General features: G+C 41.9%; 1 protein-coding gene across 1 annotated transcript in view; it reads left to right on the forward strand.

The window, feature by feature from the left end:
- Positions 1-2218: 2218 nt before the first annotated feature.
- The window catches only part of ZNF366 (zinc finger protein 366), a 67830-nt gene continuing 53557 nt past the window's right edge, over positions 2219-16491 (forward strand). Inside the window, exon 1 of the mRNA XM_004764478.3 lies at positions 2219-2416. The gene's annotated coding sequence lies outside the window, so the exon portion shown is untranslated. The remainder of the gene's footprint in view (positions 2417-16491) is intronic.

The following is a 16491-nucleotide window of genomic DNA, read 5'->3' on the forward strand; positions in this document are numbered from 1 at the left end:
GCGTGGATGGGCTTGGCACGGGCAAGACTGAGAATTCTTTTTCGGAAACTGCGGCAGGCATATTCAGACATTTTGAAAACACAAGACACGGCCTTCCAGGTTTTCCAGAGGTGATGTGGCGGGTCTGGACCGGACACCGCTCCGTTACAGCAAGGCCACGCGGCTGGGATGGCACATGGCCCCGGCCAGGCCAGCCTGTCTCTGGGCGGGTCAGCTGGCCTGCAGAAAACAACAGGCCTCAACGTGACAGTTCCCACATTCTGCAGACTTGAAAGGGAAATCCTCTGGCCTCTGACTGGGCTCCTGGGGCTCAGCCCTGGCCTTGCCTGAGACCACAGGAGGAAGAACAATAAGGAAAAGGGGCCTGTTGCTGTCCCTGGCTCTTCAGGTGATCAGACACATCTTCACTCCCGCCAGGGCTCTGCAGCCTGAGCTTCCTTGTTCCTCCAAGTGCCCTCACTGCCTCTGCTGAGCGATGCCACAGAAACCCAGCCCAGCCTCTGCCTACTTCTCCCCACTCACCCTCACCTCACCCCCACCTACTTCCGTGCACATCCCAGCACGGGGCTTCCTGACGCTCACAAGCGCTCCAGCGTCTGCCCCCAAGGCTGCCAGTCCTGTAAAAAATCCTCGCACCTATCCCTTCTCCGCTCCATGCTCTCACGCTCCTCTTCTGCCTTCTCAGTCAGACTCTCTCTGTGATTTTCTTTCCCCTTTCTGCAAAGGCAGGGTGCAGAGGAAGGCCAGCAGGGGGCCCAGGGCCCTGGAGCTGACTCAGGAGACAGAGGAGCGTTTTGGGTTTTGCCCCTGATGTGCGTGACCTCGGGCAAGTGGGACAGACTCTTCTCTGGGTATGAGTTTTCTCCTGTGCGGATGGGGCTGGGGGACCCAGGCCAGAAATCCCTGTGTTGTGCCAGGAGGGGTGCCATGGGCAATACAAAAAAGAAGACTGTTCTGGTTCGAATAAACCTACTGAGTAACACACATATGCAGATAGATGGAAGGATGGATGGATAGATACACAGATAAATTAATGGGGGAAGAAAACTGTAAAAGAGTAACCCTATTCACCACTGAACCCAATAAAAGTCGGAGACACTGAATCAGAATCCCCCTTTCCCTGAATTCACCTTAATTGGTCCTTGTGATCAGGTGTGACTCTCCACCCTATTTTTTCCACAACTGAGTGAAATGAGGAAGTTCTTTGAAGCTGGTTTTTCTTCTGCTGCCACGAAGGTCCACATAACTGCCGGTTCCCGTTTGCGGTGAAAATGGTCTTAACCAGATGAATGAAAGGTACAAGGTACACAACACAATCAGAGCGCCCCTCCTCTAACCGGAGCTCACGCCAACCCACTGAACTACCACGCACCTCTCGCTTGTTAAAGGATATTCCCTCCATGTCCTCACTCCTTCTAGTCAGCCTCCCCTTCCCTTTTCAACAACTGGCCGGCTTATCCAAGACCTAGGCTGCTTCACTGTGTTTTGAAAACAAATGAGAAATTGCCTTTCAGTTTTTCCAGAGGTGACAAAGTCCAACATGAGCTAACTATGTCCAGTGGCAGTATGGGTGGGTGGCTTTTTGGTTTTGTTTTGTTTTCTTTTTGAACATATCAACAAACATGGAAGCTTGCCTTGGTGTTGGCTGCAGAGAGCTCTCAGGAACTAGTACATGAATCTGCTCTGTTCCTGGAAGATGTCTAAGGATCTGCAGTTGGGCTACAAAATGGTAGCAATGTGGTGTTTTAAAGAGCCCAAGAAGAGCCAGATGTCCTGACTGACCAGCACCCTGCCCAGCCTCACCGGCTGCAGATTCGCCTCGGGTAACACAACCGACCAACAGTGCCTTTGCTCAGAGGCAACGTGAAATGATTTGTTCCCTTTTGGCTGTGTCAGTTCTGCAAACCAGATAGCAGAGGCTACAAGCTCAGGAGAGCCTGCCTTTCTGGAACACCATTTGTTTGGACAGGACAGGCCAGTAAGGCTTTTCATCTCTTTAAACCTCTCGGGGTTGAGGGGGCGGGGTGAGGTGGGGGGGGGTATATTTGAGGAATTCCTTTTTTTCAAAGATTTTTTTTTTTTTTTTTTTGCCCCTTCCAACATTTTGTTTAAGAGAAAATGAGATGTCTATCTTCTGTTTCCTTATTTTTTTTCAGGAAAGCAAAGGGTTGTTGACTTCCTCCCTCTCCCCTCCCTTCCTTCCTTCTTCCCGAAGGTACTCATCTGAGAAAAAGAGAACGAAGTATTGTTCCTGTTCTCTTTCTTAAGTCATTTGAAACATTGTCCCTGCGAGTTCTTTAAGTTCCCTGCAATCTGTACACAAGAGAAAGAGGGAGAGAGAGAGGGAGAGAGACAGAGAGAGCAAGGGATCAGGTAAAGCACGGGGGCTGCTGCAGCCATTCAGACTCAGGAGCTGGTAAGTTACCCATGCAATCATTTCTACTTCCATTTCAATGTCCTTGGGATGGATACTGCTGTGGGCACCTCCAACAGAAAATGCCTTGCTGGGTATAATCCTTAATCAAAAGGTATGACTGATGGATGGCCCAGAATTTAAGCTTATACTTTTTTTTTTTTTTAAGAGGATACTGATGCTTTGCAGAGCTGAGGCCGGCAGAACTGGAAATAAAATTGCACTGGGGCTAAGGAGGACAGTGTTTTAGACCTGATTTTGGGTACAGATAGCGTGGCTGGGCTAGCTTGGAGCCACTGGAGTGTGTGATGTGTCTTACTGGAGGGTTCAGTGTTCCTCAGTGCTATGTCCTGGGAAACTTTTGAGGGGGTCTGCTAAGCTGTGGTTTGCGCTAGGGCTTTTGTTACTTGTTGTCTGGATTGAGGGTGGCCTTCTCTTGTTCTTTTCTTTCCATTCGAGAACACTCTTCCCCCCAAAAGAATGTTAAGTTATAACTGTTATTCTGCATCACTGAGGCTGGAGGAAAAAGAAACGAATGTCACTTTGAATTGTACCGCATGCTTATGTGTTCAGTTCCCACATGTGGACTGAGCGTAAATGTATTACCCCTGTCAATGGAAGATGTCACCTGCCACAGGAAAGAAGGCAAAGATTTGGGGGGCATATAGCTTTAGTTTTGGAAAACAACATGTGGCTAGAATAGGATTAAGATTGATCTTTTCTGACAGGAGGAGCAAAAAACTAAGCTACAGACGCAATCGAAAAATACTCACCCAGCTCCTGGTTTTCCAAGCACCAGATAGAACAGAGCAAACTGGTCAAGCTTATGCAGACAGCTAGTTTTGAAAAGTCTAACTTGCTTCACTTAAACTTGTCAGAAAGGATAATGTTACCAAGAACTCATCATGGCAAGCCATGAGGGAGTCAAGAGCACACTGTCAAAAATAGGCCAGCAAGGTCACTCGGAAAGACTTTGTATAATTACTAATATTAGCCATTTAATTCAGAGAGGTGTTGAGTGGATGAAAGACAAAGATCATGCAGTTTTTGGAATATTCATTTCTATAAAACTTAGGGAAAGAACCTAGAAAGTGAAGAGTACACTAAAAACAACCAGTCTCTCATTTACAGATTAATTTGGCCAGACTGCACATGAACCACAGCCCAGTAATTAATCTTTACTCAGAACTGAGCCATCATCTTAATGAGACTCAGAAAATGTGCTGCCACCAAGCTGTAATGGACGTTTTGTTCCATTAGTGAGATTTCTTTTTTCTTCTCCTTTTTTCAAGAGGCTTTCCTTATGAGCACTGTAAAATGAGCAATGTAAGACAAGCTTGATTAGCGTTTGCCTGCTTCGGGATGCAAAATTATTCTAATAACACTTGAAAGGGGCTTCCAGCCACCCCATTTCATAGATCTTTGGGGTCAAAGGCTAGCCAGGACATACCGACTTGGGCATTTTGCACCTTTTGTCAGCAACTGTGACCCCAGGAGAAGACTCTGTGTTGTGATCTCGACTCGCTTCTTTCGGTTTCATTTTTTCTTGATAACATACTTAATTTTGTGCTTAATTAGAACGACATAGAATGTTCTGCAGTTTGGTTATTGAATAAAAGCATCAGATGCAATACAGTATGACAAAAAATGACGGCAGGGTCACCCTGTCTGAAGACAAGCAAGGTAAAATGTGGGTATGATGCCAAAGGCGCAGAAAACAGCCACACTTCTAGCATGCATCTTCACTGTGGCCTGAGGTTAAGGAGCTCGGGATATGTTCTCTTCTTTAGAAGAAAAAATATGGATTATTTCCATTTAAGTTGTTAATCCAGTGCAATGAGAATATTAGTTTGATGTTGGGGGAAAATTTCATCTACATAAAGAGAAAAGCCATTTAGTCTAGTTGCTACCAATCTGTCTCCACTCAACTCCAGGGAGTTGGTGCTTATGGAAACTTCCACTGTGTGATTCTTCTTTGGGGTCATCGGAGGCTCTTTTGTGATATCATCAGGGGAACTCCTGCTCAGAATGATTCAGAATTTGATGCAAAGAAGATTTTGTTAATTTATTTGGGTCAAAACTGTGCATCTAATTACAAATTTGTCAAATAAGTGTTAAATTATGTTAGGATGTGTCCTGTAGGTTTTCGTGCTGCAATGTGAATCAAATTAGAGCCTCAAAAGCACGGACTTTGTTGTCCTACAAATTTGGGTTTGAATTCCAGCTTTGTCACTTGCTGACTATGGACCGGACTTAGGACAGGTTGTTCACCCCCCTAAGCCTCAGTTTCCTTAAGTATAAACTTGCATCCATGTAATAGACTTGTGAGGATTAAATAAGATTATGTATGTAATGCAATCAACCGTGGCAATTATGGACAACGCATGGCAAGGAGCGGGCAAGTAGCGGGTCAATCAATACCACCTGTAATTTTTTAAATTTTCATATATTACTTAAGGGTACTGTATTTTTGAAGATGTGGTGAATAGAACACTTCTTCCATAATCTGTCGTCATTATCTTTGGTCAATACTGTGACAAGGATCTATCAGAACAAAATTCCTCTTCGCAGCTTTAGAGTTGGGCCCACATTTAGTGAAGGTATTTTGAACCCCAAATTCTTGTAAGATAAAGGAAGACAGAGCTGAATGTTTTGATGTTCATTTCCGCTCATGGCAGAAACACCAGATTTAACCCCATTAAAATGCCGGCTTTGTTCAGCAGAGCTTGATGCAGGGGAAAGGTTGCCCTGGAATAAAAGTTTTCAGCTTAGATGAGTGTTAGAAGAGACTGCAATTATACTGTAGATGTTCCATTCTCCTTTTCACCTACTTCCCTAAACCGTTGATCTCTGTGTGGTTGGTGACCTTTTCCCTGGCCATGGAGGGCTGGAGACACGTTTTTTTGGAGACCATCGTGGCAGTACCATGACTCAGCCACAGAGAAAGGACTTGAAATGACATGTTGTCTCCCTACTGAGGGCGGCACCCTTGGTGATCTCTCTCCCTAAACATTTTCGTAAAGAGCTACTTAACTTCACGTGGATAATAAGAACACCATTATCACCCTAGTGTGCGTCGGTGGCTGGAGGTGGGTGGGGGGTGTGGTTCATCCAACTGCTGTTTTTCTCTCACTTTAAACTTTAATACATACATGCTGATTAATTTGCCAAGTAATAAAGATACTTGAGCTTAGGTCTTGGTTAAACCTCCCTCTCTACTTTCCCAAAGAAAACGTACAACCACAGCAACGACCAGAAATCTGTCACTTATAACGCGAAACTTTAAGATTCTTTTGTTGGATTTCTGATACAGTAAAGACTTGTTTGAACAACTTAATCTTTGGAGAGCCACCTGAGGTTGGGGTGTTCTACATACTGCGCAAAAGGTACCTTCAAATGTGACTTCAGTGTAATGGAACAAGGAGCAAACTAGGAGTCACAGCACTTGGGTTCTGTTCTCGTCTGACCTCCACCATTCCCTGTATGTGGGACCTGGAAGGTTTCTTTACTTGCTTGGACCTCAGTTTTCTTGTCTCCAAAATGATGGAATCAAACAAAATCAGTGATTCTCAGGGTGGTCTGTGTGGGTTCAGTGTGCATCAGAATTTACCGGGGTGCTTGTTTACACTCTTCTTCCCTGACCACTGCAGTGGGTGATCTGTGAGATATGATACCGACATCCTATGATTTTCTAAACAAATGGTAAGTGTCTTGTTCTGTTTTCTTCAGGATTGCACTGACATTAAATAAAAATGTATCTTTTAAGTGGAATTCCTTTTAAGTGGGATTCCTATTTGGCATCACATATTTTTTCCAGAAATTAGTTTTCAATTGATCAATTGTAATTCTAGAAGCTGTTAGTCTTATAAAGTAAGAAATATGCTAGCCAAACAATCTGTTGAGACTAATCAGAGTTCTATAACCATATATAAATCACAAAGAGAGCAATTGCTTAGGTGTATAAATACTATAATATTGCATGCATAGCATTTTTTGATTTATGCATTTCTATAATATTTTCCTCTTACAGTGAACATGCATTGTATATTTAGTCAAGAAAAACAGACACTAAATTTTTCTATTCAAGTTTTAAAAATTATTCTTAGTTTCAATCTCATAGACTTTTTGATTTGTTTTTGCGTTTTGAAAGTGTGTGCTTGCCGAGCTTATTTCAGACATCAGATCCTCGTCCCTAAGTTAGTGGTGACATGGAAAGGCAAAAGAATGATACTGGTGTTTGAAAAACCAGCACACGCAAGCCATGTTAAATCTGCTTTAATTATAAGGAAAACCTGCAACTTAAAGAAGAAATTGTTCTGATTTTCTTGATTTTGTTTCTACCTACATCACTCAATTTTTTTCTAAGTTTATACCTAATTAAGTGGAGTAGCAAGGGATGCAGGTCTCCATCTGATAGGAACAGAGAGACAGGAGAGACACAACAGCACTCTTAGAAGCAGCTAGCCTAATAATGGCTGCTCACTTTTGACCATTCAAATAACAAATACTTTGGGGGAAAAACAAAGACATTCAGATAAAGGAATAAGAACATGTCTTCATCAGGAGATACGTGTAAGATAGGAGTTCACCAGAAAATAGACATCATGAGTATAGGGACCTCACCTGTTCACTGCGATGTGCTCAGGGCCTAGAAAAACACACGGCATCTAACAGCTGCACAATAAATATTTGTTGAATAGATAACTTAATACTTAAATGGGCTATAGAGTGAAATATGCTATGTTTACATAAAGCCAAATGCAGTAGCTAGTAAGTAAAAAAAGTTCACCAAACTTTTTTAGGGTCTAGGCGATGGCAAACTGCCAGCCTGACATATTTCTTCCCGGCCTCAACTGACTGCAATTATGGCTTGTTCCACCATTATGTATGTGGCGCTGCTATACTTATGTGTATTAAGGTGTCATCTCAGCAAGGACCCCACCTACTCGCTCGTGGGAGATCAACATTTCTCAGATCCACAAAGAAGACTGTCGGTCGCATTTTATTTTCCATTTGTTTTCTGGGCAGATGATGGGTTAGCAAATTGTTTTTGGAGAAAGAAAGAGAGAGAGAGATGGTTTGTTTTTCCTTGGCTGGAAGAGCTGGGGGCCAGAATTAGCCTTGTAGGAAGTGCTCAGGGCTCTCTGTTTTTTTTATAGGCAGGGTTGTAAATTCAAGTAAAGGGATGTCACTCGGGCTGAGTTTACACAAACATGAAGGGGTGAATTCAGGGAGGGAAATGTGATCTCCTTGGGGTGCACAATACCCTTTCCTTTATATAAGCAGGCAGTAGAGATGATCAAATGGACCAACACAGGATAGAGACAGATCTGTACTTTTTTGGCCAATTTAAAGTGTAAATATAAGTATAACAACAACAAGGGGCTCATGGGGTCTAAGGTTTCTGTCATTTGCAGTAGAAACTGAAAAATCTCTTTCTGTTCACACTGATAAAGCCAAGGACCAGAGCACACAAAGGCAATTTTGACCCATGCTATTTTTCTGTAATGTTACGGCCTCACTTAGACCTCATTCTATGATGGCCACAGGTTAAAATGGCAGAATGAGCACCACCGTCACCCCCTACCACCAACGGCAACATTTAGAGAGGAGTCATTTCCAAGTTTGGAGCCTGCTAAGAACTGTATATACATCATTTCACCTCACCTTCCCATTCTAAGAAGTTAGTGCTTTGTTGCTCTCAATTCAGAAATGAGGAAAGACAACCACCTTGTTTAACAGATAAATTAGAGAAAGTAAGTGATTTACTCAAGGTCACTAAATTGACATTGCTTGTGTCGAGTTTCTCATCAAGGAGAAAAAGTTATCTGCAGCTAATAATATTTTTAAAAAATTAAGTTTCCCTGAAGGTCATGCTCCTCATCAATAGCATGGCATCGCCTGGGAGTCTGTTAAAGCACAACCCCCAGCTCCATCCCAGACCTCTTGAATCTGAATCAGTATCTTAACATGACCTCCATGGGATTAAGATACACATTCAAGTTTGAGCAGCACTACATTAGGGGTTTGGCCTATTGTATATGGAGTGATTTCAGAATGTAGGTCCCTGTTCAAAAGAGTTACAAAAGCCATTTGTTAACCTTGACTTTATTGAGACAACAGAACTCCTTCCTGGAGAGTGATTACAGTGGTTATTGGACAAGTCTTGAGTCTATGCAACTCTCGGCTACATTAGGCATGATTTTTATGGTCACACCAAGCAGGTCAGCTCCACATCAAGGGACCCTGATAATCTCAAAGAGATAGGTCTGGGGTATTGTTTTTCAAGTGGGTTCTGAGCACCAAACATCAGAATCACCTGGCACAGATTTCTAGGCCTTCCCCAAATCTAATGAAGCTGGGAAGGGGGCCAACGGTCTGCCTATTCCATAAGCTACTAGCTCAGGATAAGGAAGTCCCATGAGGAGTAGTTGGGGTGACATCAGCCCCCAAAGAAAGGCAGCTTTTCAGCAGCTTGAAAAAAATTTTTTTTAAAGAAACCATACCAGAGAGAGTAAGCTCAGAGTGCTTCCAGGAAGAAGAGGTGTTCTACCAGCTTCTTCCATTGACTGCTGGAGAATGGGGACAAGAAACCCTGCTACCTGCCTTGAGTCTGCCTCAGGGAAAAGGATGGGGGCCTCTGGGGTCTCCAGCATCCCTGCCAAGGAGCAGATGCCAACACACACACCTCACTCTGCCCAGTTAGAAAACTTCATGGAAAGAATCCTTCAAGTTTCCTTTTCATGGGGACTCACCGTTCTGTCTTGGAACAGAAATCAAGAGGGGGTATTGTTGGAGGGGTGGGGAAAGGAAGCAGGGCCGGAAGAGAGTGAGGGAGAGGACCGGAATAGCCTCTGGTTTGCTTCGTCCAGGCCTCTGCCTGGATGGAGATGGTGGCTTCTCCCCCTTAATCAAGGCCCTCTGGCCTTCTTCCACAGGAAGTGCAGGGAGACGGAGAACTTCACGTTTTCAGCTCTGTTTTATGGAACACCCACCGCAGTACACCAGCACTTTGTTTCTGGCTGTTTTTCTAGTTCAGGCAGCTTTCTTCCCCACAGCACAGTGGATCCTCCCACCCCCAGTAAATGCCCCCTCCACTGGAGGATTTTTTCAGTCAAGAAAGAAAGAAAGAGATCTTCCAGCATTATCATATATGTGTGTGTGTATATATATATATTTTTTTTTTACTAAATATATACATATAATAAAAATATAGAAATACATATGATATACTAAATATATATATCCAGGTGCTAATGAGAACAATTTTAAGGTGTTAATGAGAACAATACTTAATCTATCAAGACGGGCTTCCTGAAATACTAGACCTTGAACTTTTAGGGTGAGCAACATTCAAAAAGTTCCACACAGTTACTCCTAGGTATGTGCAGAATCTCTCCTTCTACCGGGTTTTTTTCAGAGAGGTGGGTAAGGAGGGACTATTTGGAGCACCATCTTTTCTGACGCTCAGGAGACATCTAGTAATGCAGTAAGCAAGTCAGTGTTTCCTCCGACTTCGTCCGCAGTGTTCCTGCCACCCAGTCCAAACTCAGCACAATGACCCATCTCTGGCTCTGTCTAGGTCCCCAGGGGGGAGAGTTCTTATCTCCTGACTATAGCCCAGGCCCCAGGTTTGAGTAGCCATGCTGGAGAGGAGTGGAAAGCCCAGTTTGGGGACATGGTATAGCCTAGTACTGTGTCATTTTGAAGAAGGAAATCCTATCTAGTGCGTCTTTACAACCTCTAAGGGCGCAGACCCCCCACTCTTTACAATGGCTTACATTGGCTCCTTTGTGTTCCTTCTGATCCTTCTAGGGGAGGAATTTTGGCATTACATATTAATCCATGAAGCTGGGAAGGACCTTGAACCATGAGCACATCCCATTGCAGAATGATTAGAACATAAAGTGACAGACTTGTTTTCTCGACCACTATGGATTTTGGGGTGGGGAGATGGGGGGTTTGGTTTACTTAACAAAGTGCTACTTCTTCTGCTTATGGCACAGAGGATTACACACATGTGTATAAACATACACACAGAGAGACACATAGCCTATCCCAAATCATTGTTCTAGAAGGAAACCATAGATTAGTACCAATTTATTTATTTGACTCAAAAATGTAGTTATCTCATTATTAATCCCCTAGACTTCCAAACAGACTTACTATCCCAATTATATTTTCCTAATAGGAGTATTAGAAAGAGTTTGAATTTTGTTAGCTAGTAACAGCAGGAGAGAAGTTGAGAAAGGACCAAGTGTTAATACAAACAATTCTTAAGTTTTCATTCACTAATTGTCATTTTGAAGATACAAGGAACACAGGACAGAAGTAGTCAGAGAATAGAGGACTGAGTATGCTTATTAACACATGAATAGATGGCAGATCAGTATGCCCGAATGCATATGGAAATTTAGTATATGACAAAAACAGCATTATGTTATCAGAGGGGAATGCTGAATCAAAAATTGGAACATTAAAAATAAGAAAAAATGAGAGATTCATTTTTTGAATCTCAGAGTAGGGAATATCTGGTTTTACCAAGAAGCTTTAACATTTATTATACATTTTATCACTTAAAATAAAGGGCTTCTATAGGGCTAAAACTCAGTTAATAAGATCGAAAGACAAACACAAAACTGGGGGAAACTTACAATGTGTATCACAAGGAACTTAATATCACAAGAAAGGGGCAAATGACATGAACTACATTTCACAGAAAATGAAATATAGTTGGCTCTAAAATTTACGAAAGATACTTATCCTACTTCCTAATAAGAATATATAAATTAAAACTAGGAGATACTATTTTTTACCTGCTTGATGAAACAAAAGATGAAACATTTATCAGCATATTTGTTTCTGGGGATTTGGAGAGTATTGTCATGCATCTGATGCAATAGTGAGCTAGCAAAACTTACTGTAGGGAGCAATTTGGTAATGTCTATCAAAATGTAAAACTGACTTCTCTTGGAATTAACTCTACAATATACATATAAGATGCAAAAAGACATTCCTACAATGCAACATATTTGCCACAGCATTATTTGAAATAGGGAGAAAGGAGTTTAAGAAGCATAACTGTGCATTAATAAGGGACTGATTAAATTAAGTCCAGTATGGCTCTAGAATGGAGTATTATGCGGCCCTAAAAAAGAATGAATAGAATAAAGTCCAGGAATGGATTCTAGGTATACACTCAACTGTGACAAAGGTGTAAAGGTAATGCAATGAAGGAAAGACAATCTTTGAAACAAATGGCACTGGAAAAACTGCATATCTATATGCAAAAGAAAGCCTGACTTTAGGCTCTTACTTCAAACCATACACATACATTAACTAAGAGTAGATCATAGACTTAAATGTAAGAGTTAAGATTATAAAAAATTTTTAAAGGAAATGTAGGAGAAAATCTTTGTAACCATTTTTAGTCAGTGATTTCTTAGTTATGACATAAAATGCACAAACAATACATGAAAAAATTGATAAATTGGACTTTGTCAAAATCAAAAACTTTTGCTATTTTTTTTAAAAAAGACACCATTAGAAAAATAAAACAAGTGAGAAGAAAATAGAGCTGATAAAGCCCTTGTTTCCAGAATATATAAAGAACACTTAACAACTCAAGAATAGGACAAACAACCCAATTAAAAGCTGGGTGAATATTTTGAATAGATACTTAACCCCAGAAGATATATAAAGAGCAAATAAACACATGAAAAGATATGTAATAGCAATAAAGAAAATGCAAATTAGAACCATAATGAGCTATAATTACATATCCAGTAAAATGTCTCAAACCAAAAAGACTAAAAATACCAAATGTTCTTGAGGATGTGCAGAAAGTAGACTCTTATCCACTGTGGGTTAAGACAGGTGGGAATGTGACAGGGTACTGCTAGTTGGGGAAACAGTTTGGCAGTTTCTCAAATAGTTAAATCTATACTTACCATGCAACCCAGCAATTCTACTTCTGGGCAACTACCCACTAATAAAGAAATCACATGTCCATATAAAAGACTCACACACAAATGTTCACAGCATCCTTATTCATTTGACCCAAACTGGAAACAATTCAAAGGTCAATCAGTTGGTGAGTAGAGAAACAAAAGGTGGTAGATGTAGTGGGGTACCTCCCAGCCATGAAAAGGGACTACTGCTTTGTGCAATGACGTGGTGAATGTCAAAAACTGCTTGCTAAGGAAAAGAAACCAGACGCAATAGAATTTAAGGAGCCAGATGTAGAACAAACATTGAATGATTTCATTTATTTGAAATTTTGAAAAACCCAAAAATCTAGAAAGAGGAGAAAGTAGCTGAGTGGCTGACAGGGGCTAGAAGTGGAAGCTGGAAGTGACTGCAAATGAACATCATGGAACTTTCTGGAAGTAATGAAATTATTCCAAAAGTGGGGTTTGGTAATGATTGTACAACTATATAAATTTTCTGAAACTCATCACACTGACACTTAGAAATGTATGCATTTTATATTATGTAAATTATACCTCAATAAAACTGTCAAATTTGCGAAAGAAAATGTGAGGAAGTTCTATACATTGTAATAATGGAGCAACCTCTAACCTGTACACCTGCCAGTGTACATAATGCTACCACTTTTATGTAAAAAAAAAAACAAAAGTATATTTTTGGTATGCAGAGAATATCTCTAAAAAGATACAATCCTCCTGCTAATACAATTTGCCCTTGGGAACAAAACAGATGAATATAGGGGAAGGGAAGGAAAAATAAAATAAGAGGAAAACAGAGAGGGAGAGGCTCTGAACTCTAGGAAAGAGACTGAGGGTTGCTGGAGGGGAGGGGGGCAGGGTAGAAGAATGGGGTAACTGGGGATGGGCATGAAGGAGGGCACTTGAAGTAATGAGCACTAGGTGTTAAAGGCAACTGATGAATCACTGACCTTTACCGCTGAAACTAATGATACAGTATATCTTAATTAACCTTAAATAAATCAGTTAACTAATTAATTAATTATAATTTTTAAAAAAGAATTTGCCTTTGGGCAGGCGAGTGTGATGGCTGGGGTGGGGGAAGGAGTGTAAAGGAAACATTTTCACTGAATATCCTTTTGTAATCAATCAAAACAAATGAGAAGAGAGAGGAAGAGGGAGAGAGAGGGGGGAGCTGTGAGTCCCACACCAGCTCCGTGACTGTAGGCAACTGTCTGAGCCTCTAGTTCCTTATCTGTAAGATGAAGGGATTGGACCAGCTGCTCTCTGAGGATGCTTCTGACTTTTCAAGTTCTGTACTTGGAGAATTTCTTTAAGGATGATCATCTCACATCTGTCTACATTCCCACTGTCTTCCCGCTGCCAGCATGTCACGGACTATCACACAGAAAGCCACGACCCAAGGCTTTGTTCTTTCTTGCTCAGGTGTGTCTCAGTGTATCAGGTCCCCAAAGTCTTGGCAACATGGAAAATATGGTTATTAACCAGGGTGACAAGGCATCCCAGCAAGCACATACGTGGGGAAGAAGTGACAAGTCAATACAGAGGAATGCTCACAACTCATGTTGGAGGGCGACTGCTTGAAATCAAGTCCCAGCCCTCTTGCTTGCCAGCAGTGTGGTAATAAACACATGGATAGTTCCAATTTCTTCATCTGTATGGCAGATACAAAACAGCTCCCCCCTCTTAAGATTTACTGTGGAGAGTAAGAGTGATAATTCATGTAATTGCTTAGTACAGTGCCTGCCTAATGGTAATATTCAATAAATATTAGCCCTTCTAATTATTAATCTGAATTCCCCTGCTCATGGGACCCACTTTCCTGGCAGTGGAGGGAAGGTAATCAAGCTGCATGTACTCACTAATGTCATGAGCTGGGAGTCCAGGGGTGATGGAATGGCTTGTTTTTTTTAAATCCAAGAACCCAAATGGAGATACTGGAGCCATTTCTGCTGCCCCCAAGCCAGTATCACTGAGGGAAACGTCTAAGGTTACATCCCTGGAGTCGATTATATCCATGTGATAAAGGCAAGCTGCAAAGAGACTGACATCAGGCTGCGAGGTCGAGCCTCATAAGTTAGAGAGCAAGTTTCCATATGCATGATAAAAGTGCCTTAATTACACTTGGACCAGAAGATCATCAAATATTAATATCAGGGCCATCACATAACCTCCTTGCCATGGTAGCCATTCAGTAAATGTGAGTTGCGGCTTCCAAGCAAATCAAACCAAACGTCTTCCATCACCGTGATGTACAGAGGCTCATGGTCCCCAACTTCAGTCTCAGTGCCGCACAGCAAGGGCGGTATCTAAACCCAGACAACGTGGGGTCCCTGTAACTTTGTCTCAGCCACAGATAGTGGCCAGAACCTCACAACAAACTGATAGCTTTCAAGTGAACTAAAGGTCTCCTGTTTATAAGGTGATCGTGAACCCCTTTTGTGTACACTCCCTGCCTCATACATTACCATGTCACATTCTAGAACTAGGCTCCAGAAGGCATAATTTACTTAAGGGGGTTGCCCAGCTCATGTGCATCTGTTCTGCTTAACAACATCAGAACCATATTGGTTAGGGACTGTTTTTAAGCATTTTGGTCTCTTCCAGAACAAGAGCCCTCCAAATTCCTACTGGCCTCACATTAGTTCTCTCAGATCCTCTGGGAATGCTCTTATTATTCCCACTTAGAGATGGGAAAACTGAGGCTCAGGGAAGAGGAACACCTGGCTGGAGTGCTACAGCTCTGTGGCTCTCCAGGGTGTCTGGGGACTGAAGGAGGCAAGGAATCTGTATTAGATGTCAAGGCTTAATATTTGCATGCAGACTAAACAATGTTGTGAGTGTGTATATAACTCTGCTTTTCCAATCTAATTATATTAGGATAATTAATAAAATATAAATTAATTTGAAGAGGTTACTGAACTCAAAGAGCTTTGGGTTATTTCATTTTTTCCCTAACTTATTAGGGATTTGGAAAATGAGTTTATTTTTATGATTTGCAATGAGAATCCTCATGCTGAGATGCCTCGGAATCACTGCAGGAGACCAAAACCGGGATTCGCTAATAAAATGCAGGAGGTACTTGGAATAATTTAGGTCTCTGGTGGCAATGAGTTTTCCATTCTTAAACTACTACCTAGAACCAATTCGTGTATTTGAAATAAGTCTAGAAAGTGTTTGGAAGTATGTGTCATTACTGTTTAAGTTCTTCATCTAACAGCTGTCTTAAAAATAAAACAAAATCAAACCCTGGGACGCCTGGTGGTTCAGTCGGTTAAGCAGTTGCCTTCAGCTCAGGTCATGATCCCAGGGTCCTGGGATCGAGTCCCGCATTGGGCTCCCTGCTCTGTGGGGAGCCTGCTTCTTCCTCTGCCTGCCACTACCCCTGCTTGTGCTCGCTCACATTCTCTCTCTGACAAATAAATAAATAATATTAAAAAAAAAAAAGTCCTGGTTCCTTTCCTTTCTATCTGTGTGACCTTGGGCAATTTGCTTAACCTGTTTGTGTCCTAGTTTCCTCATTGGTAAAATGGAGAAAAGAACAGTACCTGCCTCACACCATGCTGGGAGAGTCACATGAGCTAACGCATGTGACGTCTTTCATGCATTCTTGACACACAGCAAACACTCAGCAAATATTATGGTTGTGTTAGGCACCACTTGCCACTGTTTTTGACACATAGTTGGGACTTAGACATTTTTGGAATGAACAATGAGTAACTGAAAATGTGAAACTGGAAGAGAGGGCAATTCTAGATATGTGATTCCTCATCTACATTTCCTTCATCCCAGGACAGCGGCTTTTGCGCAGATGACCTATTGAGGGATTTTTGCTTCAGGGAGCTCCAGCCAGTCAGCCTGGTTCCTCAGACTTCACAAGTCTCTCGAATTTAGATGCCCCAAGACATGTGTGGAAGGGATTGGGCAGAAAGAGCCAACCTTGGAACCCAAGTGCAGGCTATATTCCTCTTGAAAGACTGTAAGAGGAAACAAGACTAGTAGACCTTCTAGATAGGAGAGAAGCAATGCCTTCTTACCACAAACCAAAATGCTGAGGACCACAGTTACAAGAGGGTCAAAGGAAGTTAGAATGAACTTTCATAGCAGGCT

This window comes from Mustela putorius, unplaced genomic scaffold (assembly GCF_011764305.1).
Source record: "Mustela putorius furo isolate JIRA1106 unplaced genomic scaffold, ASM1176430v1.1 tig00000145_pilon_pilon_pilon, whole genome shotgun sequence".
NCBI lineage: Eukaryota > Metazoa > Chordata > Mammalia > Carnivora > Mustelidae > Mustela > Mustela putorius.